This window comes from Pleurodeles waltl, chromosome 5 (genome assembly GCF_031143425.1).
Source record: "Pleurodeles waltl isolate 20211129_DDA chromosome 5, aPleWal1.hap1.20221129, whole genome shotgun sequence".
Classification (NCBI taxonomy): Eukaryota; Metazoa; Chordata; class Amphibia; order Caudata; family Salamandridae; genus Pleurodeles; species Pleurodeles waltl.
In genome coordinates, this window is record NC_090444.1 from 662002435 (window position 1) to 662028340 (window position 25906).

Here is a 25906-nt window from a genome sequence, read left to right on the forward strand (position 1 = left end):
AAATTGCAGAGTCAAATTCCAAAGGTTTAATAGATTTTTCATATTTCAAATATGGTTAGGTGTGAAGCATTTGGAAGGTAATTTGGGAATATTTAAAAACTAATTTGTAAGGTTCCATAAAAAGGAACCTTTGGGTGACAAAGCGAGCAACCAAGTGCAATATTTATGCAGTTATTTGCAGTAAAACTCAAAAGAAGATACGCTGTGCTAGATGTGCTAGATACTGATCACGAAACACTAGTCACAGTTTGCGACCAGTATTTTTGTGACCCATGTGGTATTTTGCAAGCCAAACTATGTGCTAATAGGTCAGTTTGCAAAATACTGAATTGTAGTGGGTTGCACGTTAACTCACCTCATAAGTAATAATGAGGCAGAGTGCAATCTATGACTTTTCCAAATGGTTTACCACTACCTTTCAGTAGTCAGTAAAATACTAATGTTTTACAACCAGATTCCAGCAGTAAAACATTTACCATCTGGTTCAGAATTGTTATTTGAAAGGTGGTCCTTAAATATACCCTTTTTGAAATACTGTATTAATATACAATCCCAAATCCCAAATGCGATTCATTAATCTTTAAGGTGTTACTAAACCACTATTTGGGTTTGCCAGATACAAAAAAGCCATTTTGCAGTCTCAAATGGTCCAAAGTCTAATTTTGCACACCTCAAAAAGCCTTTAGTACATCTGTCCCACTGAACCTCAGTTAGAGTGAATTAGCAAACATGCTTATAATTGGGAGGTTTCAATCTACAATTACTCATGGCTCCTCTTCTTCATTAGCTGGTGGGTGAACTACTTTCACCATTGGAAACAACCTTCGGGTGTGCCAGACACCATAGGGATGGCATGGGAGTGGTATTAGAATCCTCCCTTACACAATAAGATTGTCACCTGACCATGTTTTTACTGTCATGATCAGTATTTTAATGTCCCAACCAGGGACATAACACAGGCCCCTGCTGCTCCAGTAGCCCCTTTTGGCCCTGGAGCTCAGGTATTGCCTCAACCCTTTGGGGGGTGCAGGGAGGATTTCAGTCCAACACCAATGACTGTCTCTGACATATGCAGTATCAGAGCCCTTTACCACATACCTCAATGAGATCCTGTAGTTTTGTGCTATGCCACTGGTATCCAGCTCATACAAAAATTAGTAAAATTTGACAAAGCTGGTATTTTTGGCAATTCTTAGTACATACGTCAAACCAGGGGTGGCTCCTTCGCAACGGTGAAGGAGGGTCGCCCCGCTTGCTAAGTCAGGAGCTGAAAAATAAAACAATATTTCTTTATTGTTTTATCTTTCAGCTGCTGGCTCAGCCAGCAGCATGTGAAGGGAGGGGCGGCCCTGTGCCACGGAAGGTGGGGAGGAGGGAGGAAGAGAGAGTGCACCTAAGTGCACATGCGTGTTTGGCAGGCTGCCTCAGCCCGGCCAACCACACATGTGCACTTCGGTTTCTGCAGCCCGGCTGTGTTCAACAGCCAGGCTGGAGAAACTGCACAGACCCCAGGGTTGTGTCTGAGCAGCAGTCCAAGCCACTCAGACCAATCCTAATGCTGCTTTCATGCTAGGTTTAGTATGAAAGCAGTGCCAGGATTGCTGGGGAGCCTGCTCTGGTGTCCCAGTGATTGTTGGGACACCACATCGAGAGAAGGAAGAGGGGCAATGTACCAGGAGGCGGCGGCAACAGCAAAAGGTACGTTTAAAAAAATGTATTTATGTTTTTTGCCCTCCATCCCCCTCTCTTCCACTCCCTCCCCCTGCCTGCCCCTCCCCTTGAGATTTGCGGCAGCCGCTGCTGTGTTAAACAATAAGTATAAGAAGAAAGCAATCTAAAAAGTCTTCCAGGGCTACCCAAATGATTCTTGACTGATGATAAAAGTAAACACAGCCAATTTTAAAAATAAGTTTGGATGGTTTTCTATCCAGTTTAATTCAAGTATCATATACAGACATTTGCAGCATCTAAAAAGTGAACAAATATGTAGCATTTCACTCTCGGAAGGTGGCAATGCTTCTTACATAGGGTCTTCTAATGTTGATTTTCATGTTCACTGCTGCTATGCAAAGCATTGAGGTTGCAGGTAGGAAAGGTGCTAAAATCAGCCTCACGTGCTAACAATAAAACCCTAGCTCATCAAGCATGTTCATTTTTTGTTTTTTAAACTGCACAGAAATGAGGACCAGACTATAATTATATGATGACCCAGTCAACACTGCAGTTTCTTCAAAAAGGTAGGGTTTGTAGATTTGTAGGGGTGGGTCACCATGGAGCTGGCAGAGGTGTGGCCATGCCAGCCCCATGAACTGGGTGACCCAGATGCCAAACTGTTGAGATAGAAAATGGTTGTCTACAAGGCTCTGGAGATACTGTACCCTGGCACAAGTTATCCACTGCAAATTCTGTAGTTTTTTTTTATGTTTTCCTCATAGCACATATAAGAATCAGATGTGTGCCCTGAGATCTCCCTGCAGCAAAGAATGCAACCCAAATAGTGGGTCTGTGGTGAGTGATACCCCACGGGCACCATCCTTCTGCTGAGCGTGACTATAATCAGCTCATTGATCTGCTGAGGATGGACAGTGGTGGCAGCAACAGATTAGAGTGACAGCACTATACTTTCTTCTTGTTACCTCCAAGAGAGATTAGCATAGTGGCTTCTCCTGTATTTTTAGAGTGGTCTGCTAGCCCTCTGCCACTTGGCACTCCATAAATGTGGGATAGGGATTCTGCATGCATATGTGTAATTTGTGTTTAGAGATTGTGATTAGAGAGTGTCTGTTACATGTGACTACACAGGAATCCATTTTGATTTGCTGAAATCTAAGTGGTACTTTAGATGCAGGCCAGAGAGAGCCCCAGATGATCACTTTTATTGAAAAGCTCCTCAGGACATTCCTGGGGTCCTTTTTAGATGACTAGACACTAGGATGTGGAAGAGAAGAGACAGAGGGCCCTTTTGAAACTCCCCGTCCTGGCCTTTGCCCAGTGCTCTCTCAAAGGAATACCACCCACAGGTTGACAGGTAATCAAATGGACATCCTCTCTCTCCCTTGCATCTTTATTTTGGATCTCTGCTAATAGGTGACTCCAAGCCCATGTATCTTTCATGCTGACACATGGAGACAAAGTCTATGACTGGAACAGTCTTGGAGGAATACACAAAATGCATAAATTGCCCTAAAAGAGTCAAATGGCTTGACTCTTGAAACACACAAAGATTGTCTGCAAACTTAGGCCCTGATTTATACTTTTTTTGCGCCGCATTACCATCATTTTCTGACCCAAAAGTGGCGCAAACTTACAAAATACAATTGTATTTTGTAAGTTAGCTCCACTTTTGTGCCAATAAATGATGGTATTGTGGCGCAAAGAAAAGTATAAATCAGGGCCTTAGTATACAGATGGCACAGAAACATGCAGCTGTAATGCCAAGATTTTTCTACCAAAATCCTTCATTGTTCGGATATTGACTACCAATTCCCTCTTGCCACATATTGGACCAGAAAACAGGGGCATGTGTGCCTTGAAAGAAGGACCTGGCAATGGCTTACGAGTGGTGTTGGGGGTACCCTTATACCAGGAGATGCCTCCTAAAAGAAAGACAGAGGGAAGGGAGCTGACACAAACTGAAACTGCAGCTGCAACTCATAGACCTGCACTGCTAAAGGTGGAGGGTGAAGTTTGGAAGATCTTGGTGTCCCTGCAGAATGCTTCAAAAACCTTAGTGCCCATGACAATAGAGCACTCCTGAAGACCACTTACATACTCATCTGGCTTTCCCGCTAAAGAACCCCTACAAGCTAGAAGTATGAGGTGCTGAAATCATTGTGACTACCTTATGTAGTTTCAGTAATCCAACCTGATTACTGACTCAGTTGCTGGGCCATGGAGAAAGGTGTCATCAGAAAAGACATTAGTCAACTCCTTACCATCACGGCTGGAACATGAGGTGAACTCCTTGCTTTTTTGGGTGATTCATCTGTGTCCCATTCAAGAAAGTTTTACATAATTGTGACTAGTGCTGAGCACAGCCTTTCTACCATCTGTAAGGGTGCTGGCAATGCTCACCTGACTGGCAAGTTCATGAGCAATCAGTGAGGACAACAGTAATATCAGCTGCACTGCAGCAGAATCTCTGTACTCTCAACTCAATGGGACATGTGAGGTTGCTGACTTCACCAACAATGGGTACATTCAGGCTGGGCTTCCACCTCACAAACGCCAAAAAGAAAGTAAGAGGTACCATGCAATTGTGACTCCAGGAGGGAACATTTTGAGACTGCACAAATTCAACTCTATGACAAAGGTTGGTCAGACCAGAGGAGGTCAGCAGAAACAGTCCAGCATAAAATTTCCTCAAGAAGGCTATGACCTAATGTCAACCCTAGAGAAAAGCTGGGGCTGTTTCCTAAGGTCACTGCAATTGTAAAATAGAAAATTACTCTGATTCTTATCTTCAGTATTGTGTTTTATGCAGTAGTAAAGTATGTTTTGTTTCATAAGTGAAACACTAGTTGAAAATTGATTTACTGATTTATATTAGGTGGTTTGTTGAGTTTTGAGGCTCTAACCACACAATCTTCCTGAATACGCCTTGGACTGTTCGACTACTCTACCCTGAGGGCCAGGTGCTAAGAGGTGTACATAGAGCTCATATTGGGTAAACTCAGGACACCAGTGTTAAAAGGCTCTGATTGTTAAATTCTGAGACCAGTAATTCCTGTCGACCCAGGACCTTCAGAAAAAGCACTCACAATGACCCACTGTGTCCTCATTTATTTAAATTACCAGGGAAATGTTTGGTAAACTCAGTTACCACACAACATGGGAGGTATGTGAGGAGTACCTGTGGAGGGGTGTAGTTCAACGAACATACTCTAAAATTCTAATGTGTACATTGAGTGGCTGATAATAGCATTCATTGTAGACTAACATGACCAGTTAGAACTTTTTTTATAACACTTTATAGTTCCTCTGAAAATACAGCTACCATTCAATGACATTTCTTTATGCATGAAATACATATAACCCAGTGAAAATCTAGGGTGTGTGTGTTAGCAGTGATTTAAATTGTCCTTAATTGTGCTTTCACTGCTGTTTTTCAACATTTTGTTCATTTGCATTTTGGCCTTTTTTTAAATCTATTCCTTTTTTTTCCTCATTCACAACAAACACCTTACTCCCTTAAGTATTGACCCTTTGTAAACTGCAACTGAATGATCTGTATCTCGTTTCTGGGGGGAGATTATGTATTGGATTTTGTCAACCGAGGTCAAGTGCTGAAGTCAAAGGTAGGTGTAATCATTGGACAAACCTCATATTTTTCACCACTCCTTAAGTTAAGCAATTTTATTAGCAATAGTTTGTTAGACTGGCACAGACAATTAACCATATTAATCCAGTCAACCACTGGTTGCCACATCCTTATTGTCTTATTTGATCTGTATATAATATCCATCTTCATTAAATTTTTTACAGTGCTCACCCAATCATTTTTAACTGGTGGCAGCAATGACAACCGCTTCTTTCAGATCTCCCTTCTGTCCAAAAGAACCAAGTAAAAAGAAGCTTTCTTTTGCCTGTACTCATTATGTCTGAGACATTCAAATATCCAAAAATAACCTGTGTCAGCCTTACCTTGAACTCTTTTTGCATAATATCCATGATACTCTTGTCCACCTTTTCCCAATATGACCTAATGGATGGGCACTCCAAGAACATATGGATGTTGTTGGCTTTGTCTGTGGCACACTTTGCGCAGATGGAGAAATTCTTCTTGCCCATCTTTTCCGACCTATTGGGTTCCAGTATACCATGTGCAGAGTAAACAGATGGTTTCTTTAAAAAAAAGCAGGTCTGACTGTAGACTATAAAATAGTAATTGTTACTTGCCATGTGTCCTGTACTGCGATCTCCGGCAAGTTTCTTCCCATAGTTCCGTTGGTAGCTTGAAATCCCCATGCGTCAGATTTAGTATCCAGACCAGTACCATGTTGCCATCTCTTTTTCTTCAGAGCTTTGTTAAGGATCAATTTTTCTAGTTCATTCATTGGGAATCCCTTATCTTTCTTTACTTGGGCCCAGTTGATGGCATTTATACCAGGATCGTTTTTTTCCCAGGGTTATTAGTCAATTGGTTCCATGATAATGGTTATCCCTCTCTCACCACTTGCCCCCATTTATCTACTCCTCTCAACCTCACAGTTTTGGTGAGCTTATCCACTAAGCACTCTGGGGTCCCCAGCAAATCCCATATAGGAGCATTAGCACTATAACATGGTAAGTGAGTTGCTTTTCTGATCTGTGCCCATAATCTGGCCACTGTCTGTAATATTTTCAGCCTTACCTTCTTAAACAATCTCTTGTCTCCAAACTTATTAAGGAAATGTGAATTGCCCCCACCTCATATTTTTCATCATTGCTAAAACAACAAACTTATTTCAGGGCCTTTTAGATCTTTCCATTCCCCCACCCACATTCTCTTCAGTTTTTTTAATTGTGAGGCCCATGCGTAACATTGAAAATCAGTTAACCCAAGCCCTCCTTTGTCCTTCTCCTTCGCAGTTCTTCCAGGATATCCTCACCCCTTTTTCAGCACAAACAAAGCTAGATATCTTCCCTTGTAATTTATCAAACCACTCTTTTTTGCAGTTGGATATTTATATATCTGCTGTTTTGTCCAACCAAAGCCCCCACCTAAGTTGTTTTGACCTATTGTCACCCTCAGATAATCCCATTTACCTTGTCAAATGTTTTCATAGCATCTACTGTCACTTCTGCTAAATTCACTTTGAATGTTGATGCTATGTCAGTTACACCAATCAACCCCCAGGTTAGTTCATGGAGATGTCTCCCTGTCATAAAGCCCTTTTGGTCGTCGTGTGCCAAATATACAAGAACTTATCTATCTCTCTCTCTCTCCCTCTTACTCTTTCTCAGTATCTCTCCCACACTCTACCTACATCTATGACTGACTCTATCTTTTTTTACCTATCCCAATGGCACTACTCTGTAACTTTTTTACCCCACTTCCACTATCACCCTTATTTCTTGCTCTGTCATCTCTCTCCCCCTACCAGACACTCTCCAGTTTACCTCTACTTTTTTATCTAACTCCCTAAACTTGCTTTTCACCTCACTTCTGTCTAGTATCCCTATCTAGCCCTGCCCTATCTTTCTACTCCACCTTTCTCTATGTTACCTCTCTCTCTACATCAATAATCACTGAATCTCCATCCACATCTCTAACCCTCTTTTCTAGCTACCACTCTAGCCTTATCATAATTTTACCCCACTACCCTCTCCCTATCTTTCACAGCTTCACCTATATTTATCTTGTATCTTCCTTCATTCTATGTTTTCTACACCTCTTACTTTCCCACTCACTAACTCTCTGTGTCTGTCTATATGCACCTTTCAATATATCCCAACTCTCCATACCTCATCTGTCTACTACACCCTTCCTCGAAAACATCTCTCTTTACCTTTCCCCTTTTTACCTGTGTCTTACAACCTCACCTCTCTCCCTCTAAACCTCTGTGCCTTCCTGCCAACTCTTAACTCTCTAGCTGCTCTCTCTACCTCAACTCTCTCTATTTAACGCATCCCTCTGAACCTCATTGCTCTGTTTCCATCTCACCTCCCTTTAGCTCTCCTCACTTACTTAACCTTTTAATCCCTCTAACTACATAACCTCAGTATTTATCTCAAAATTCCTTTGCAGACACTTCTCTCCACTTCTTTCACTTTTATCCCTGCCCCATCTAACTCACTACATCACTCTTTTTCACTACTTGTCTTGCTATGGCTCTATCTGTTTTTCTAACTTTTGTTCTCTATCTACCTTTTCCTACCTAGATCTCTTACTCATCAATCTTGAGAGATTTTTCTCTGTTTAAGCTCATCCTTTCCAACGATCACCCTTTCGTTCTAGGTCTGTATCAACCTCACTTTTTTCTCTTCCTTACCAATCCCTTCTTACTTGATCTTTCACTCTACGTTTCTCACTGCCTCCCTTCTCTTTTTATGTCACCTGCCTTTGTGCTCTTCTCTTCTGACTTTCAACCTCTCTCAACCGCGCCAATCTCTATCTTGTATCTCACTATACTTCTTCTACGAGCTCATGTCTCCGTCTACTTTTTTCACTAACTCAGCACTCCTTCTATCATACTTCTTTCTCTCCTCCATTCCTCTGTGTCTCTAGCTACTTCTGTCCATCTACTCTTTCTTCTCCCTTTCTCTAACTTGCTATACCTTGCTTCAAAGGTTTACCCATCTCTTTACTTATCTTAATCTATCACTTCATCTTTCTACTGCTCTGTAGCTTTCTTTTTGGCTACCTCACCTTTTTCTCTTTACCCTACGTCTCTCCCTATGTCACCTTTCTCTCTGCATCTTCTCTGTATTTACCACCCTTTTACCACTGTTATGCTATTTTATGTGTATTTATATAGTGCACAACTCTCCCCTGAGGGTATCCTAGTACTGATGCAGGAGTTGTATAGGCCAAGCCAAGGCCAGGGCTAGGTGAAGAACCTGGTCATCAGTTTCTTGAGAAATTCAAGAATTGAGGAGGTGGTTCTGATATGGAGAGGGAGGTCATTCCAGACATTAGGAGCGAGCTAAGAGAAGTCACATCTGTTACCTTCTTCTGCGTAAGCGGGCGGGGGCAAGTAGAAGTCCGGTTGAATGGATGTGTCTGTTGGGTTGTGGAAGTTTCTGCAGTTGCTGAGGTATGTGAGGCCAATGCTTTGTAAGAATGTATTTGTGCATAAGGAGTTTGAAGACTTTTCTTTTGTCTATTGGGAGCCAGTTGAGCTTTATGTGTGGGGGGTTATGTTAGTGCGGGTGGGAGGTTGAGGGTGAGTCTGACGGCTGAATGTTGGAACAACTTTATATATTTATGAAAGCTTAATATATAACGCAATATTGCTTGGCATCAACTGGGTAATACATTTAAAGTTGTTCCATATAGAAACACCCCAAATATGTCTTGCCTGAGACTCTAGAATTCCTTAAAATGGCACTACTAATATCCATGCAATATTTATACTACCAATACACTACAATGGCCAAGCTAAAAGTGAACAATACAACTAATGCACTGTGTAAACAAATTATTAAACGCATTACGTGATACTGTAGCAAGCCATATGTATAACCTCAAAATAAGGGAAACAGTCGTTTAAAATGTTTGAAATACTTTCTAATCAGATGTTGTAAATAAGCTGCTAAAATCAGTTTTTTGCATTTTAGTGACATGACAATGGCTGCACTACACAATACTTTTGTCTCCCTAACACTCTAATCGCTGCATATGGTGCATATCAGTAAAATGCTTGTCATCTGTTTTTACTTTACATTCTTAGCTCTGTGAACTGATAAAATCATGGGTGCGGTAAATACAATTTTGACAGCTCCATGTGGTTAACATTTGTTTTGAAAACACTTCCTTTAATCTGATATGTTCATAAGGCCTTTTCCAAACCGTTAAATCACCTCACTGACCGACCAGGATTATCATGGGGTGGGCTTCGGCAGTTCACAAAGTTCTGTATTGTTTTCGTTTGAATTGATATATTTTTCTAAGTTTAAGTCTCATGACTAGCATGCAGAGAAGGCGGTAAAATAGTATTTCACAGCATTCGTTCAGATCTTGTTTTGTAGTTTTAAGCCAACATGTAAATAGTGGCATCGATCATTTTGTAGGACAGCAAAGCCAAAGTTCAGTTGAATTCAGGATCACATCAACACTTACAATTGCTTCTATCTGAAGATTTGAAACCACTTGTATTTCTTGGCATTTCAAGTGAAGACGTTAGTTATGCCAACTGTATCACTCACGGTTGAAGGGGCATAATAAAATGTAGGCTATCCCACTCCACTACCTGGTAACCAGTATGAGGTAGCCACCAGAGACCAAAGTGCCCGGAAATGGCAGAGGGAAAACATTGCTTAAAAGGGGCTCTCTATCTTCTTGCCCACTTCACAAAAAATAAAGGGGCACAAAAGAATGGTAAGCTGTCACACTCAACTGCCCACTACACAGCGTGGGGTAGCCTTTCAAGAGAACAAATAGCGAAAGGGCAGCGATAAATGCCATTGCTTCAAATGGATCCTCAGTGTCTGTGTCCTTTCCTTAACACTTGTCAGTCTGACAGACTGTTAAAAATTGGGTCTCTAGTTGGCAGTCAGTTTACACCCTGTCCAAGTAGGTACGCTAATTCTAGTCAGGGTAAGGGAGATACACAACTAAGATCACCCCTGCTCATCCCCTTGGTAGCTTGGCACAAGCAGTCAGGTTTTGTCTCAGAGACAATGTGTAAAGTATTTGTACAAACACACCCAGTAACCCAGTGAAAACACCACAAAAGGATTCCACACCAGTTTAGAAAAATAACCAATATTTATCTAACTCAAACCAGATAAAAATGACAAAAATCCAACATACAAAAATAAAGTTATCACTTTTTAAAGGTTTTCAAGAGTCTTAATCCTGAGAAAACAGCGGATGGATCCTGATAACACAAGGTACCTTGGGTGCATCAGAAACAAAGATGATGCAGGCCGCGAAGGAGGTGATGAGTCAGAAAAGCAAGCAATGCTTCAATTATTTCCCCCATGGACAGGCGATGCATCGATTCTTTACCCGCACGGCTGGCGATGGGTCCATTATTTTCCCACCTGGCTGGCGATGCCTCAATTATTTTCCCACCAGACGAGTGATGCGTCGATTACTTACTGCGGTGCATCGTCGATGTAGAGAAATGGCGCCCAGGGATGATGCATGGAAAATATAGACGCTCAACAATGATGAATCCGCGCTGAGCTGGCGATGTGTCGATTTCATTGGTGCTGCATCGTTTTTTCAGCCGTTGTGCAGGTGCTGAGTCGATTTTGATGCTGCAACGACCTCGGTGCATGGTTTTTTAACTCAGGTTACAAGCTTCCAGTTCTAAGGGCCCAGGGACTGGATTTGGCACCACTTAGCAAGTCAGGACTGGCAGATTAAGTCTTTTATGTCCCTGAGACTTCACAACAGGAGGCAAGCTCAGTTCAAGCCCTTGGTGACCCTTGGAAAGCAGGATTTAGAAAGCAAAGCCCAGTCCTTTCACTCCCAGAACAGAAGCAGCAAGCAGCAGGCCAGCACAGCAAAGCAACAGGCAGAGTGGCAGTTCCTCCAACAACATCCTGCTCATCTTCCTGGCAGAATGTTCTCAGTCCAGAAGTGTTCTAAAATTGTGGGGTCAGCAGTCCAATAATTATAATTATTTGTGCCTTTGAAGTAGGCAAACGTCAAAGGTAAGTCCTTGTTGTGCATAAGACCATGCCTCTTCCTTGAACTGCCCAGACACACACTGGGGGGTTGGAGACTGTATTGTGAGGGGATAGACACAGCCCTTTCAAGTACAGGTGACACCTCCTCCCTCCCACTCGAGTCCAGGAAGACTAATCAGGATGTGCAGGACACACCTCAGATGCCTTTGTGTTACGGTCTAGAGTGAATTCACAAACAGCCCAATTGTCAGTCTGACCCAGACGTGGAGTCAGTAGCCAAGCAGAGGCAAAGAATGATTAAGCAAGAAAATGCCCTCTTTCTAAAAGTGGCATTTTCACACAGACAATCTAAAAACCAGCTTTACCAAAAGATGTATTTTTTAATTGTGAGTTCAGGGACCCCAAACTCCACATCTCTATCTGCCCCCAAAAGGAAACTACACTTAAAAGATATTTCAAGGCAATCCCCATGTTAACCTATGAGAGAGACAGGCCTTGCAATAGTGACAACTGAATTTGGCAGTATTGTACTATCAGGACATGGAAAACACACTAGTACATGCCCTACCTTTTAAATACACTGCACCCTGCCAATGTGGCTGCCTTGGGCCTACATTAGGGGTGACTTACATGTAGTAAAAGGGACGGTTTGGGCCTGGCAAGTAGGTGTACTTGCCAAGTCAACATGGCAGTTTAAAACTCCACATAGACACTGCAGTGGCAGGCCTGAGACAGGTTTACAGGGCTTCTCATGGGGGTGGCACAATTAGTGCTTCAGGCCCACTAGTAGCATTTGATTTACCAACCCTGGGCACACATAATGCACTTTACTAGGGACTTACTAGTAAATCAAATATGCCAATCATGGTTAAACCAATCACCAATCCAATTTAGACAGAGAGCACTTCCACTTTAGCAGTGGTCAGCAGGGTAAAGTGAACATAGACCTAAAATCAGCAAAAAAGAAATTCAGCAGAGGATCAAAAACAGGAGGGCAGAAACAAAAAAGGCTGTGGAAACCATGCCAAGCGATCACAAGTCTAACACCGACTACAAAGGATCCTTGCAGTTTTCTGAGGGTACTCTGCAATCCACAGTGCCAGGGCCCTACCTGAATAAAATCTATGGAATATCCATGCAAAAAGCAATGGGTGAAGGAGCCAGTAAAAGGGAACTGGAAGGCCAATTTAAAAAGTGGGAGAGGTCCTTTGACAACTCTCCCTGACAGGGACAGGTAAAAAGGCTTGCCACCGAAAACAACATGGCAATCACAACTGTCAGTTCTCTACATTCTGGTGAACTAATAGTGGGCACACTTGACAAAAAGGTGAATGCACATGGTGTGCCCTTGGGTCTATAGAACTCTGCAATGGAACTCAATATGCATTGCAAACAGTTCCTCCAGTGAACATGCATGATCACTGGGCACTGATGTAGTGGGTCAAAACTTTCAACATGCTATGGGGAGCTTTTGGAAAATCACGCTCTCCAGAGCAATACAGAGAACCTTTACCATCCCATCAACAGGCAAACCAAATATGTAATTTTTCTCTTACAAACTTCGAGTAATTCTTGCAAATACTATGGTTAGTAGCCATAATTCACATGTTAAATATATGATAATGTTAACTTTAGAAAAAAAAAGCACATCGATGCTTTCACAAACTAATAGTTATTAGAAAATATTGGCACTTCTGAGTCAATATCGCCACTATGCAGGAAAAAAGTACATGAATACATAGGAAATCAGGAAACTTCAATGAAAAATGTATTGGTCAATAAAAAGGATTTTGAATAATCTTTGCTCCTAGAATAAAAATGTTGCATTTCATTCTATTGTGGTAGCAAATATTGTTTGAAAAGCATTTAATCACTTATTTCACTTTTGACTTATGATTTTCACAAATTAAAAGATATATACAGACTGAAAGATAGAAAATACTTTTGGTGAATTCCTCAAAAGGGCCGCACAAACAATAAGAAGTGCAGAACAAGGAAATGTTCCCAAGGTAAAGTAACTCTCTAAATGCAGTCAGTTGCAATGGAATGGAATGCTTCCCTGAGCGATGGCCAGTGGTCAGACTTATTGAAAGCATCCTGTCCATCCCATCACTTTTTGTGTGTTCGATGTACCTCCCTCAGTGGCCAAGGGCATGCCCAGACGAGGGTTCCTTGCTCACTGTGCCACTGGAACCAAGCTACACCCAACCGAAGAGCCTCAGTCAGGGTGAAACGTGTCTTGGGTTGCTTGTGTTCCAATTCAGAGAGGGTCTGGCTTGGCAATTTGGGCTGAACTGTCCAGGTGGAGCGGGGTCAAGACTGGTTTGCATACAGCTGGGCCTAAATTGAGGTTGCGTTGGTGGGCAAAAGAACAATGGCCTGGACTGCATGCCAAGCTGCAATTTAGCACCAGTAGTGCGAGCACCACAAAAAAAATCAGCATGAACTGCACCATGCAAAAATGTGTGGCCATTCAAGTTGATTTTGCTGTTGAGTAAGTAGAAAATCTTCTGAAGCGGCAACTTATCTACTCGAGAAGCAGCCCTTTTACTGCACCCACAACCTCCTGTGTTATTAAATGGTGCTAGGGGACCCCAAATCTCGCTTTTGGATGTCAGCTCACATTTCTGGAGCTTTGCAGGAAAAAAATGCCACGGGCAGTGATTGGTGGAAATTGGCCAGGGCTCCGTGTTACAGCGGTCAAGTGCAGTCGTCAAAGTCCACCAATTCCACTGTTGGAATGAAGCATTCCACCTACCCCTGGAAATAGCAAACCATATATGATTGAATATTTAATCTGAGACTTTTGTTCTAACTTACACAGCTGTTGCTCAGCAACCTGGGAGAACATAATAACAACAACCCATGCACCTGAGGCTCTCTAAGCAAAATCCTCAACATACAAGTGCTCAAAACCCTTGAAATCCAAGAGAATTAGAATGGCACATACTAAACATGAGGATGGGGCTCCTGTGATTATTTGTTGCAGTGGGGAAGAAAGCCAGTTCTTAGCCCTCCAACTTCATCTAGTCACATGCATGGAGAGTGGGAGTTACTGGGTACATCTGCGAGCTTTGAATACAGGGAGCCTTGTGTGGTTGTGCTACTTAGCTTGGCCTCGGAGCTAACCAATTAGTGCCTCAAGTGAGGGGTTCCCCTTCTTTTTCTACTGTGGATTCTAATAGCTTCACAATGGTGCTTCCATGCAAGTGGTCCGCTGAGAGGACCACTAGGCCACAGACTTCCAAATAGCAATGGAAAGGCCACGCATGGGACTAGATGATGGACAGCAATGATGCCAAGCTCCCAGGCACAACTGCAAAGAAAGCAACATGCTGCATACGAGTCACTTACTGAATTTCAAAGACCTCTTGCCTGGCGTCTTGTAAACCATTCCAGCTACCAGGACTCTCAAATTAGAGCTTCCTGGTCTCTAATGCTTTAGTTGTTATGGATGGTATTAGAAAGCTACTTTAGCTGAGAAAAAAATAACTTTAGTGTCCTGCCCTCCTACCACAGTTCCTGATAGCCTCCTTTGCAGTGACATAATGAAACCGGAGAGCCCCCATGCAAAGTAGATGTAGGGAGACCCTTCCTCCCCAGCACACCACCTGCCACTTTTGCTGAGGGGGACCCTTGGAGCTCAGCCCCTCTGCACTGCACGAGCTGCAGGGGCTTATCTTGCACCACTGCTCCTGAGTCTTGAGGCAGCAGGACAACACAGCTCTTAAAGCAGACTACATTTTCTGCCTACACTACCTAGGCCTCCAGGCTCCCTAGCCACTTGCAGGGAACATATGTGTCCTAGGAGCCTAAGGTACCTCTTCCCATCTACTTCCAGAACTAGTACACAGAAGTCAAAGAGGGTCTCCTTCTTTATAATGTCCACCAGTGGTAGTGAGGAAGTGAGTGCCATTTGCTTTGGGGTCATAGTCTAATAGTGTTCAAGAAGAACTAGTCCTTCCACTTGAGACATCAGCTTATTAGTGAGTTGGTGTGTTGTTCCTCTACTATGATTCAGCTCATTCAAATCTAGAGATGCCACATCACCACCCAACCAACTCTCACTAACATTTTCTAGGAGCGGCCCACAAGCTGACTTACCCCTGCACAGCTTTTTCAGATTTTTCAAAACTGCAGAATCAAATAGTAGTCTGCAAGCCCTCTTTCTTGAACTTCCTCCACATGATCAAAACTGATCTCTCCCTCTTCAGACTTCAAAGGGAACCCCTGAAGTGACTGGCATCAGAGTTCTGTTGGCTTTCTCTTTGTCACTGTGAAAAAGATGTGGTCAGGCCAGTCAGAAAGTGGCAGCTAATCACTACATGCAGATTCCTCCCAAGTCCCTTTATGCTTCCAGGAAGAAGGTTAATCGTTCAAAATGGACCTGTTTTTCAGCAAGTGTGTTTGACCTTCCAGCTATCAGAGTAGTTCATTTGAACTGGCAGCACAGTTCAAAACCCTCATCTCACCAGAGCTTGTTCAGAGAATTATCATTTATATCAAAAAAAGAAAAGGAATGCATATAGATCAAAATTATTATTGTCTATGTGTTCCTCACACACATCAATCGTTTTTCTACATTGAGCCAATCCAAATTGTATTTTGATATAGTTTCATCCGAAGTGTAAATAAACAATCACTACAGGCTTACCGTATAGTCAAAAAGGAAACAGGCATTTCTTTTGGTGTCCTATTAAATAATGAGGTTCTTGTAATAGAGAGAACAAAAGAGTGATGGAATGCATGAATTCATCTCAGCCACTGTTAAATACTCGAGGCACTATCCTCGTTCATCGATGGACTGGAATGTGGTCTAAGCAACTGTGAGTGAGCGAGACTATTTCCAAGGATTCTACCTATCATCTTAATGTTTTCTTCAGTGAGGTGCCTAAGTGTGACCAGGTATGCCCAGATGTGGGTCAAAAGCTATGCCTCACTGATTAGGCCCAAGTAGGCCGAAACCAGTCTGGAGTTCCTTGTGTTCCTTGTCAGAGGTAGACTGACATAGCAATTGAGCCTGGATTACTCCTATTGGAGCAGTACTATGTTGAGTTGCCTATGGCTGGTCTCTCTCATGAGTGGTATAGGGGAGAAAAGATGATGGACTATAACGCAGTCTCAAAGCAATTGTCAGTGGTTGGGACTATTAGGAAGCATCTGTATTCCTCAGTTAAGTTGTAGGGTAGACATAGGCCATAAGAAATTTAATCGGGGTCCCATGTTCATTAAGTCAGCATTTCAAGCGCCCCTTTCTGCAGCAGAGCAGTATTAGACTAATATTTTAAGAGGCAGGCACTGATGGTAAGACTCTATTAGGGGGTGTCACACAAGTAGAGATCCAAATTCTAGGACGTCCTAAATCCAGAAACACAGAGGGGGTGGATTGCAGGTTAATACACACTTCCACACACATTCCATTGACAGCGGAGACTAGAGAGACTACTGCCAATACCTGGTGTTCATTCCTAACAAGCAGTCACAACTGGGAGAAGATTGTGATCATACATAAAACTCAGCAGTTCTCTGTAGCCACAAGTTTCCTTTCCGCCTTATAGGGTGGTCCAAACTCTAGATCAAACCAAACAACACCTTTCCCAACATGAATCTAGTCTTAATTCTGCTTGCTCTACTTCAGATACATGCAGAATACTGATCTCTTTCATGAGTAACTAGGTCTTGGTCTGTCCTTGCCACTCATATCACAACTTGCTGCTAAACAGGCATCATCCTTGTGAGGGATTAGTGGCTCAGCACCAAAGCAGTCAGGTTTGAGAGCTATCAAAATTGTTGTGATGGTCACTGTCTGATCTCCCACTGTAGAATACATAACACCAGAAATCTCACTAGGGCCTAAATGCCTCCTCTAAGACAGCAACAGACTGTTTACTGATTTATCAGGGATGAGGAATATAATTTCTCAGTGTGGGCTTGGCACCGGCAGGAGCAGACACACAGCCTAACCCTCCATGCTTCTCTGCTTGGCTCTTATGCACTAAGTCACTGCCCATCACAGCCTATTCGCTTTTTAGAGTACCCTCATGAAAAAGTGTCACCCCTGGACCCTTTGCCTGGTTTCCTCTCGGACATCAGAGCCCAATGACCAGACATCAGGTTGAGGTCATCCACCAAAACATTCCATGTAGGATTAATGCCCCCCTTCTGAAGCTCATCTAGCACACTGCCTTAGGTTGTTGTCTCTTAGGAAACTATCCTGTGAACTCTGACCAACTTGTCATCTTCAAGAACAGATTCCAGATTCCCCACCTCTAGGACCCTCAACTCATGCTGTCAACTTGAAGTGCCAGTGAGCACTGGCAGGCTTCACCTGACACACCCCATACTTCAGACAACCCTAATATCTTCAGGTTGTCAACCTGTAGACTAACTAATAATCCCTGAATGATATTTGACTAGTCACTCTGTAGGCATAGACTATCTCCTTCTACCTCTCTCAGCTCAGACCTCACAAGCTGAACCACCAGTGCCTATCATGTCAGGGCTTTTGAGGGAATTCTCAGGGTCCTCTACCGAGGCCCATATTTATACTTTTTTAGTGCCACATTGGCGTCATTTTTTGACGCAAAAGTGGTGCAAACTTGCAAAATACAATTGTGTTTTGTACGTTTGCGCCGTTTTTGTGTCAAAAAGTGGCGCAAACGCGCCCTTAAAAAAGTATAAATATGGGCCCTAGAGTGCACAAGGCAACCGTAAGCCAAAGCAGCATCCTCCTAACTTGTAATTCCAACAACTCGGAGCAACAGTCCCTCACAGACGTTTTTAGCACTAACTCAGTAGCCTGCTCAGGGCCCCCTACCTGTCGAGTGGGCACTACTTGGGCAACTGGCTGTGCCAATGTGAGCTCCACCCACCTTTTTTGCCTCCTCCTCTCTTTCATGAGCCTCTTCCCTTGTCCTTAGGGCCTGACCCTGTAGGACCTACCTAAGTGATCACCTGGCTGGACACATCCACAGCATCCAATTCAGATTCTGGAAAAACAATGCAATATATGAGATCCTTCACTTCACTTGGGCAGAGAAATACCTCAACCAAGTCTCAGGCCTACCACTAACCCATCCCATGAATCTAGGAAGTTCACCACCCCATCTCAGATCTGAGCAGAATAATTCACTAGCCCACTGAGTGAAGCTAGGGGACTTACTACCCTCTCTTCAGGATCCTTGGGGACTAACACTGCACGTTCTACTACATCAGAGGCCATCTACTCTTTGAGATTCCCACTGGTATGGGCCTCTCTGAGACAGCTCCTTTATCTAGCAACTAACTTTTGGGGACCTAGGAATCTGATACCTTTTTTGGGCCTTTATAGAGGGAAACTCTCCAGGCCCTACTCCATTCCTCTGGTATAAACTACAAGAGGTGCTTCTGAACCTATTTGTACTATTCTGTCCATTTGAACTTCTCTGTTCAACTCACTCTCTGGATTGTGCCTGTATTAATGGTGGGAGATTCTCTCCAAATCATTTACTCTGGAGAAGCACTTCACCTGAACGTTTGTGTGTCCTTTACTTGTGTGAACATTTTCTGGCTTCAACTAGTGAGATCCACCACCATAAGAATCATAGTCCTCCCACTTTCCAATTTTCTGTGCTGTGGATACTTTTCACAACACCTAAATCTAGATTGAAATGCCTTCTTCATATAGGCATATTGTGTACTGTTGGATTTCAAAGGACAATGGGCCTCATTATGACCCTGGCGGGCGGCGGAGGCCGCCCGCCAGGATTCCGCCCTCCAAATTACCGCGCCGCGGTCAAAAGACCGCGGCGGGTATTACGAGTTTTCCCCTGGGCTGGCGGGCGGTTCCAGTTAAACCGCCCGCCAGCCCAGGGGAAAACGACCTTCCCACGAGGATGCCGGCTCGTAATCGAGCCGGCGGAGTGGGAAGGTGCGACGGGTGCTACTGCACCCGTCGCGTATTTCACTGTCTGCAAGGCAGACAGTGAAATACATTTTGGGGCCCTCTTACGGGGGCCCCGCGACCCCCCCTACCGCCATCCTGTTCATGGCGGCTTTCCCGCCATGAACTGGATGGCGGTAGGGGGGGTCAGAATCCTCATGGCTGCGGAGCGCGCTCCGCAGCCATGGAGGATTCCAATGAGCAGCGGAAAGTCAGCGGGAGACCGCTGACTTTCCGCTTCTGACCGCGGCTGAACCGCCGCGGTCAGAATGCTCATTGGAGCACCGCCAGCCTGTCGGCGGTGCTCCCGTGGTCGGTGGCAGAATGACCCTCAATATGTCCTGGGTTCCCTCTAATGGGACTAGTACACGGAGTGCTCGCCACACATCATTCCAAAATGTTAACCAGTCAGAGGTCATCAGTTCAAGAAACCAACAAAGGATTTCTCTTCACCACTGTGAGTTTTCTCCCAACCAAACTGTTAGACCCCTCTTAAAGCTTTTCCCCCAAGTATTTGCACTGCATAGGTAATGCATGCAAATCCTCGATTTATTACATTATAATAGAGAACACTGGACCTGGAAACTAGAATCCCAGCGCTGACAGCCAATGCAAGAAACCTACAGTTCTTGGAACCATGACAACAGATGTGAGCACCACAGTTGTTACAGTTGGGACCCAGTACCTTTTGACTTACCTGGGACCTTCCAACCCATATATGGCATCAACACTGTAATGTCTTTGACTTTGGGTCACTAAAGCAGCCCCAAATTGTAGCTTTCCAAGTGGTTATTTGTAACAGCACTACAGCTCAATTGCTGAACCTTGTCATACCACCTGTTCTTATATTTTTTCTGGATACCTCTCACTTAACACATATCTCTTCCTCTGCTCTCAGAGCAAAACCTCAGTTAGTCCCTTTCCCCATTCAACAATGCAATTATCAACCATAAGACGTAGAAGTAGGTAATATTAGCCAAATATTTCAAGTGTGATCAGTGTTACAGGTCCACTGATGGAAACACCAGATGCACATGGATGCTGAGAATAATAAGAATCAGTTCCATCCCACCTGGGTTCCCTTGATTATTTACTCCAGTGAACATTTCTGCTTGTTTCAGGGTTCTGTGTTCCACCTTGGTCACCACTGCCATTGATTTAAGGAGAACCAGACTGAAAAGGATGAAGTCTAACTCATCATTCCAATTTAATTGCTAGGGGCTGGTGGTTATGAGGTGCCTTTTGCAATGTCTCAATCCGGCATGCCGCAATCTGGCTTCTGGCCAAACCACAGCACCGAGATCGCCCTGATCACAGCAACCGACAACATCAGATGTCTCCTCGACCTCTGGGAAACAGCGGCCCTCATCCTCCTCGACCTTTCCGCCACATTCAACATTGTCTCCCACCAAACCCTCATCACCAGACTCCACAACATCAGCATTAGAGACAACTCATTTAACTGGATCTCCTCCTTCCCCTCCTGCCGAACACAGAGAACCCCCCCATCCTTCATCTCCGACCCCAAAGACATAGGGCCTGATTCTAAGCTTGGCGGGCGGCGGGAGCCGCCCGCCAAGCGGGAACCGCCAGAAGACCGTTCCGCGGTCAAAAGACCGTTCCGCGGTCAAAAGACCGCGGCGGTCATTCTGGGTTTCCCACTGGGCTGGCGGGCGACCGCCAAAAGTCCCCCCGCCAGCCCAGTGGGAAACACCCTTCCCACGAGGAAGCCGGCTCCGAATGGAGCCGGCGGAGTGGGAAGGTGCGACGGGTGCAGTTGCACCCGTCGCGAATTTCAGTGTCTGCAAAGCAGACACTGAAATTCTTTGTGGGGCCCTCTTACGGGGGCCCCTGCAGTGACCATGCCATTGGCATGGGTACTGCAGGGGCCCCCAGGGGCCCCACGACACCCCATACCGCAACAGGATGGCAGTATGGGGTGTCAGAATCCCCATGGCGGCGCAGCAAGCTGCGCCGCCATGGCGGATTCCCATGGGCAGCGGAAAGTCGGCGGTACACCGCCGCCTTTCCGCTTCTGCCCGCGGCTGTACCGCCGCGGTCAGAATGCCCGGCGGAGCACCGCCAGCATGTTGGCGGTGCTACCGCCAACCCCCGCCCTGGCGGTATTTACCGTCAGGGTCAGAATGACCCCCATAATCTGCAGCGTTCCCCAGGGCTTCTTCCTCAGTCCCACCCCCTTCAATGCTTACGTGACTCCTCTAGCAGGAGTCACACGCACCCACAAAACTCAACATTATCTTCTATGCCAATGACACCCAACTCATCCTCTCCCTCATAGACAACGCCACCGCCACACAAACCAATTTACAAAACACCATGACCGATATCGCCTTCTGGATGAAGACCAACTGCCTCAAGTTAAACTCTGACAAAACGGAGATCCTCACCTTTGGAAACAGGCTATCCCCTGGGGCGATTCGTGGTGGTCTGCCGCCCTCAGTCTCCTACCCACACCCTCCAGCAATGCTCGCAACTAGAGATCATCCTTGAAACCCAACTGTCCATAAAACAACAGATCAACTCCTCTGCCTGCTTTCACATCCTCTGCATGATTTTCTGATGGATACCCATCTCCACCAAGAAGATGGTCACTCAGGCCCTCATCTCCAGCCGCCTTGACTACGGCAACACACTCTATGCTAAAACCACAAAGCAGCTCCTGAACTGCCTCCAGATCACCCAGAATGACGCTGCAAGACTCATCCTTGACCTTCCCAGAACAACCACAAGGCTCCCCATAGTGCCGGCCCCACCCATATCAACAACCGCCTCTCATTCCACTTACCGACCAGAGAACTCCACTCAGCCACCCTCGCCCAGGCCTACTTCCCCCGCATTCATTGCAAATGCCTAGGAGGACGCTCCTTCTCCCACCTTATGCCAAATCCGGGAACACTCTCCACCTGCACACAACCCCCTTTCTGAAGGACTTCAGAAGGAAGCTCAACCCCTGGCTCTTCGTCTATCACCACCTGGGCAAGACCTGCAGCTTCAGCTCAGAGCCTGGAGACCCCCCAGGGTGACAAGTTTGCACTCTACAAGACCCGCCCCCCGATTGATTGATTTATTGATGTCTGCTAGTGTTGCTTCCATGTATCCATCTTGAGCTGTTGTCATGATTTCTTCACTATTGCCCGTGGATTTATTCTATTTCTGCAAGTAGGGCTGGAGTCATTTCTCTTTTCATGTCGAGAGGGCTTGCATTCTTTGCATTTTCTCGTTATTCAAGAGGAATGTAGTATTCAAGCTGTTCCCGGCACGCATGCTTATTGGACGTGTGCAGCAATGGGCAAAAAATTATCCTGCAGACTACACACTCCACGTTACCCTTGGCGCAGTATGGCATATTAAAGGTAATTGTTGGGCTGTAATATTCCCACTGACGCTTCGATTTCACCTGTGTTTTTTCCCTCTTTCTTGCCACTCACTCTTGCTGTTAATCTCACCAAGTGATGTCAGAATCCTTTGTTCAAACTCACACTTGAATCGGTCATCTAATCCCGTTAGCATTCCTGTCACTATGCAACAAAAGCAACTCATACGCCAATCTGAACCTATGTATATAATCATATATGAAAACAGTGGTTCACCTGGAACATATTTCAAAATAAGTAACAATTGTCAGGAAAAAAACTGCATCCACTCAATGTATGAGAATAAAGATTCAGTCTAAATGTAGGAGCAAAAAGCTAACAAGAAGAAATGAAAATTATTCACATATTGCTGTCCACATTTCAGGTGCAAATATATACAAGGACAAAAACAAGTGACGGGTTTGTTGTGTTCCCAGTGATAACGCCTAAAAAGAAAAAAAGTGCACATATAGTGAAGTTTTTGTAAATGTTTCTATGGAACACAAAACTTTAGTCTTTTTCCTAGTGCTCTAAAATACTTGCGATTCCTTTAAATACATCAAATTAATAGGTTTGTCTGTAGCATACTATTAAAGGCGTTTTGACCTTGTTTGAAATATCGACGTCTCTTCAGAGCAGGCAATAATGGACACCTAAGTACGAGAATCATAGGTAGACTAACCTTAGTGAAGGTATCAATGGACAGAAGATTAATGTTAGGACACCTGAGGGAAAATACCTTAGGTTGTGAGAGCGGCCACATGCTTCAATCAGTGGTCCTAGAGGAAGCCTATAAAAATATGAGATCCATGTTTTTGGTAGTTTTGCATGAGGGTTATCATATAAGAATGTCCCATATTGTAAGTAATCCACTTATACAAGGATTATATCAGAGGAGCTCCATGGGTAAGGCTTATAGAGGCATTACCTACTCAAATAGGTCATGTATGATTGACCACATTGGAGGTATTAATGAACTTTAATTAGCCAAAAAAATAACTCACCCTCAGAGTAAAAGAGTTACAGTATGCCAAGCACCATACTATTGTTATTGAGTTTTGTAACGCTACGGTGGTGCTAAACAGGCCCTCACCCTGCGCCATATTTACAAATTGGTACAATGCTAGCACCCTTGCTAGCACTGCCGTGTAAACCCTTGCGCCACATTAGACCTGCGCCAGGTATAATGTATGCAAGGGGGCGTTCCCCAGCAGGGAGACCCAAAAAAATGGTGCAATGAAATTTACAAGATTTCACTGCACCATTCTAGCGTCATTTTTTAACGCCTTCCCAGGGCAGGCATTAAAGTGACACTAGGCTAGTTCCTATGGACTTCACCGAGATTTGCTTGATTTTCATCAAAATGTTTGGCGTTAGTCCAGCCAAGCGCCACAATAGTGTTGAAGCTATTGTGCTAACGTACTCCATGGCGCACTGTATTGTAAATACATCGCTACTATGGTGTTGTTTGGGGGGCACAGGGCGACGTAAGGAAACTGCCACATCGGAGCCAAAGCAGCAGTTCCTTGTAAATATGCCCCTACTGTAACTCCATTACTTGATGGGTGAGTTTAATGTTCATGTCAGACCTCTGGAGACATGGTCCTACAAAGAGCCAGAAAACAAAGCTCAGACTTTCTTCAAGGTGACCATCTTCCTTAATTTTCCAATATGTCATGCATAAAACAATTAAAGAAACATCTGCCTGCTGTGGGAGTTTCAAGTAGTCATATGTTAGAAGTGTAAATGTTAAACTTGATAGATATGTTAATATTCCAATTCACAGTGTATCAACTAACTGACAGTGGAATTTGGCAAGTGAATATATAGACAAACATTAATATGAAAACCACATTTGCACACATGTTTTGAATATGATCTGCTTTTCTCCATTTTCTTTATAATAGTTTGAAACTGTGCATTGAGTTTGTTTGACTGCCAAAAACATACAGAAAATGGTCGAGAAATAGATCACTGGAAGCAGTCATGATGATTTCATAAGTGTTGGCTTTACATATAAAGCTCTATGAGATGACAATTATATGTCTTTGTTTTAGAAGATCTGGTATTGATAACCTCTAAATTTCTCAATTGTTTTTCTGGGATGTAAACTGTACCATCCAGGGAATGTTGCTTACTGCTGTGTAAATATTGTTAGTTTCAGATATAGATGGATAAATTACTTGTAAGAATGTTTGTTTTACTGTCTAGACACTATTTACAGAAAATGGTGTGCGGCACAGACAGCATTTTCAAAGTAGCTCACATTTAAGGCCATCATCCTGAGTGATACTTCACCTTTCAGTTCTCAAACGGTTACATTTAAGGACAATCTATTACTAAACACAAAAAGGGATGATCTTTTAAGCTTCTGGAATGCTTTGTGACTTCTCTATGTTAGAGTGGGCATCTAATAAACAGCCCTTACTCAGCAGCAGCTCCTCTGCTATGGCAGAGGAGCGTCGCCCCTCCAGCCAGCAGCAACAGATGTAAAACCTTAAAAATAAAATGATAATAAATTATGATTATTATTTTTTTATTCTTAACAGGGCAGGGCCAACGGGGATGACAGACAGGGAGAGGGAGTGGTGTGCACTCCCCTCAGTAAGCATGTGTGTTTGACCCGCTGTCTCAGGACGACCAAACACACATGCGCATTGAGCTATTCCCAGCCCAAGCTGCATTGCTGGGTTGAAGACAGCAGGCACAGGCTCCCAGTCTGCCTCAGAGTTCAAAGCCAGGGTGCTCAGACCAATCCTAATGCTGCTCTCATGATACCAGCAGCACGAGAGCAGCTTAGGGGTTGGCTGCAGGGCCGGCCGGGAGTCTGTGCCTGCCTATAATGCAACGGAGACCTGAAAAGCAGCAGCAATATGGCAGGGTTAAGGTAAGCTAATTTTTATTATTTTTGTTCACCCTCCTCCCCTCCCCGCTCCAGCCCTGCCACTTTGCCCTGCCTCCAGCCACGACTGCTCTTACTACATAAACACATCAGAAGCTCATGTTTTCGGTCATGGATGGCCCTAAAATAGTTATGTCTAAAATACCCCTTAACAGGAAATCTACTTTTTACGACAACAAAATCAAAACAAAGTTTAATCCAATCCATGCCAGTATCCTCTCACAGACTTGTATTCTACCTTTGGAAGTTCTCATTATATTACTCCAAGACCTCTGTGACAAATGATTAAATGAAAGCGGAGACCAAGTCATCTGCAGTTTATATAACACTCAGGGGCTCATTCAGAGCCCATAAACATACTCTGGTGATAAAACCTTCTCAAAGAAGTACCTTTACAAGATGGCTACAGTGTTAACCTGTGCCACT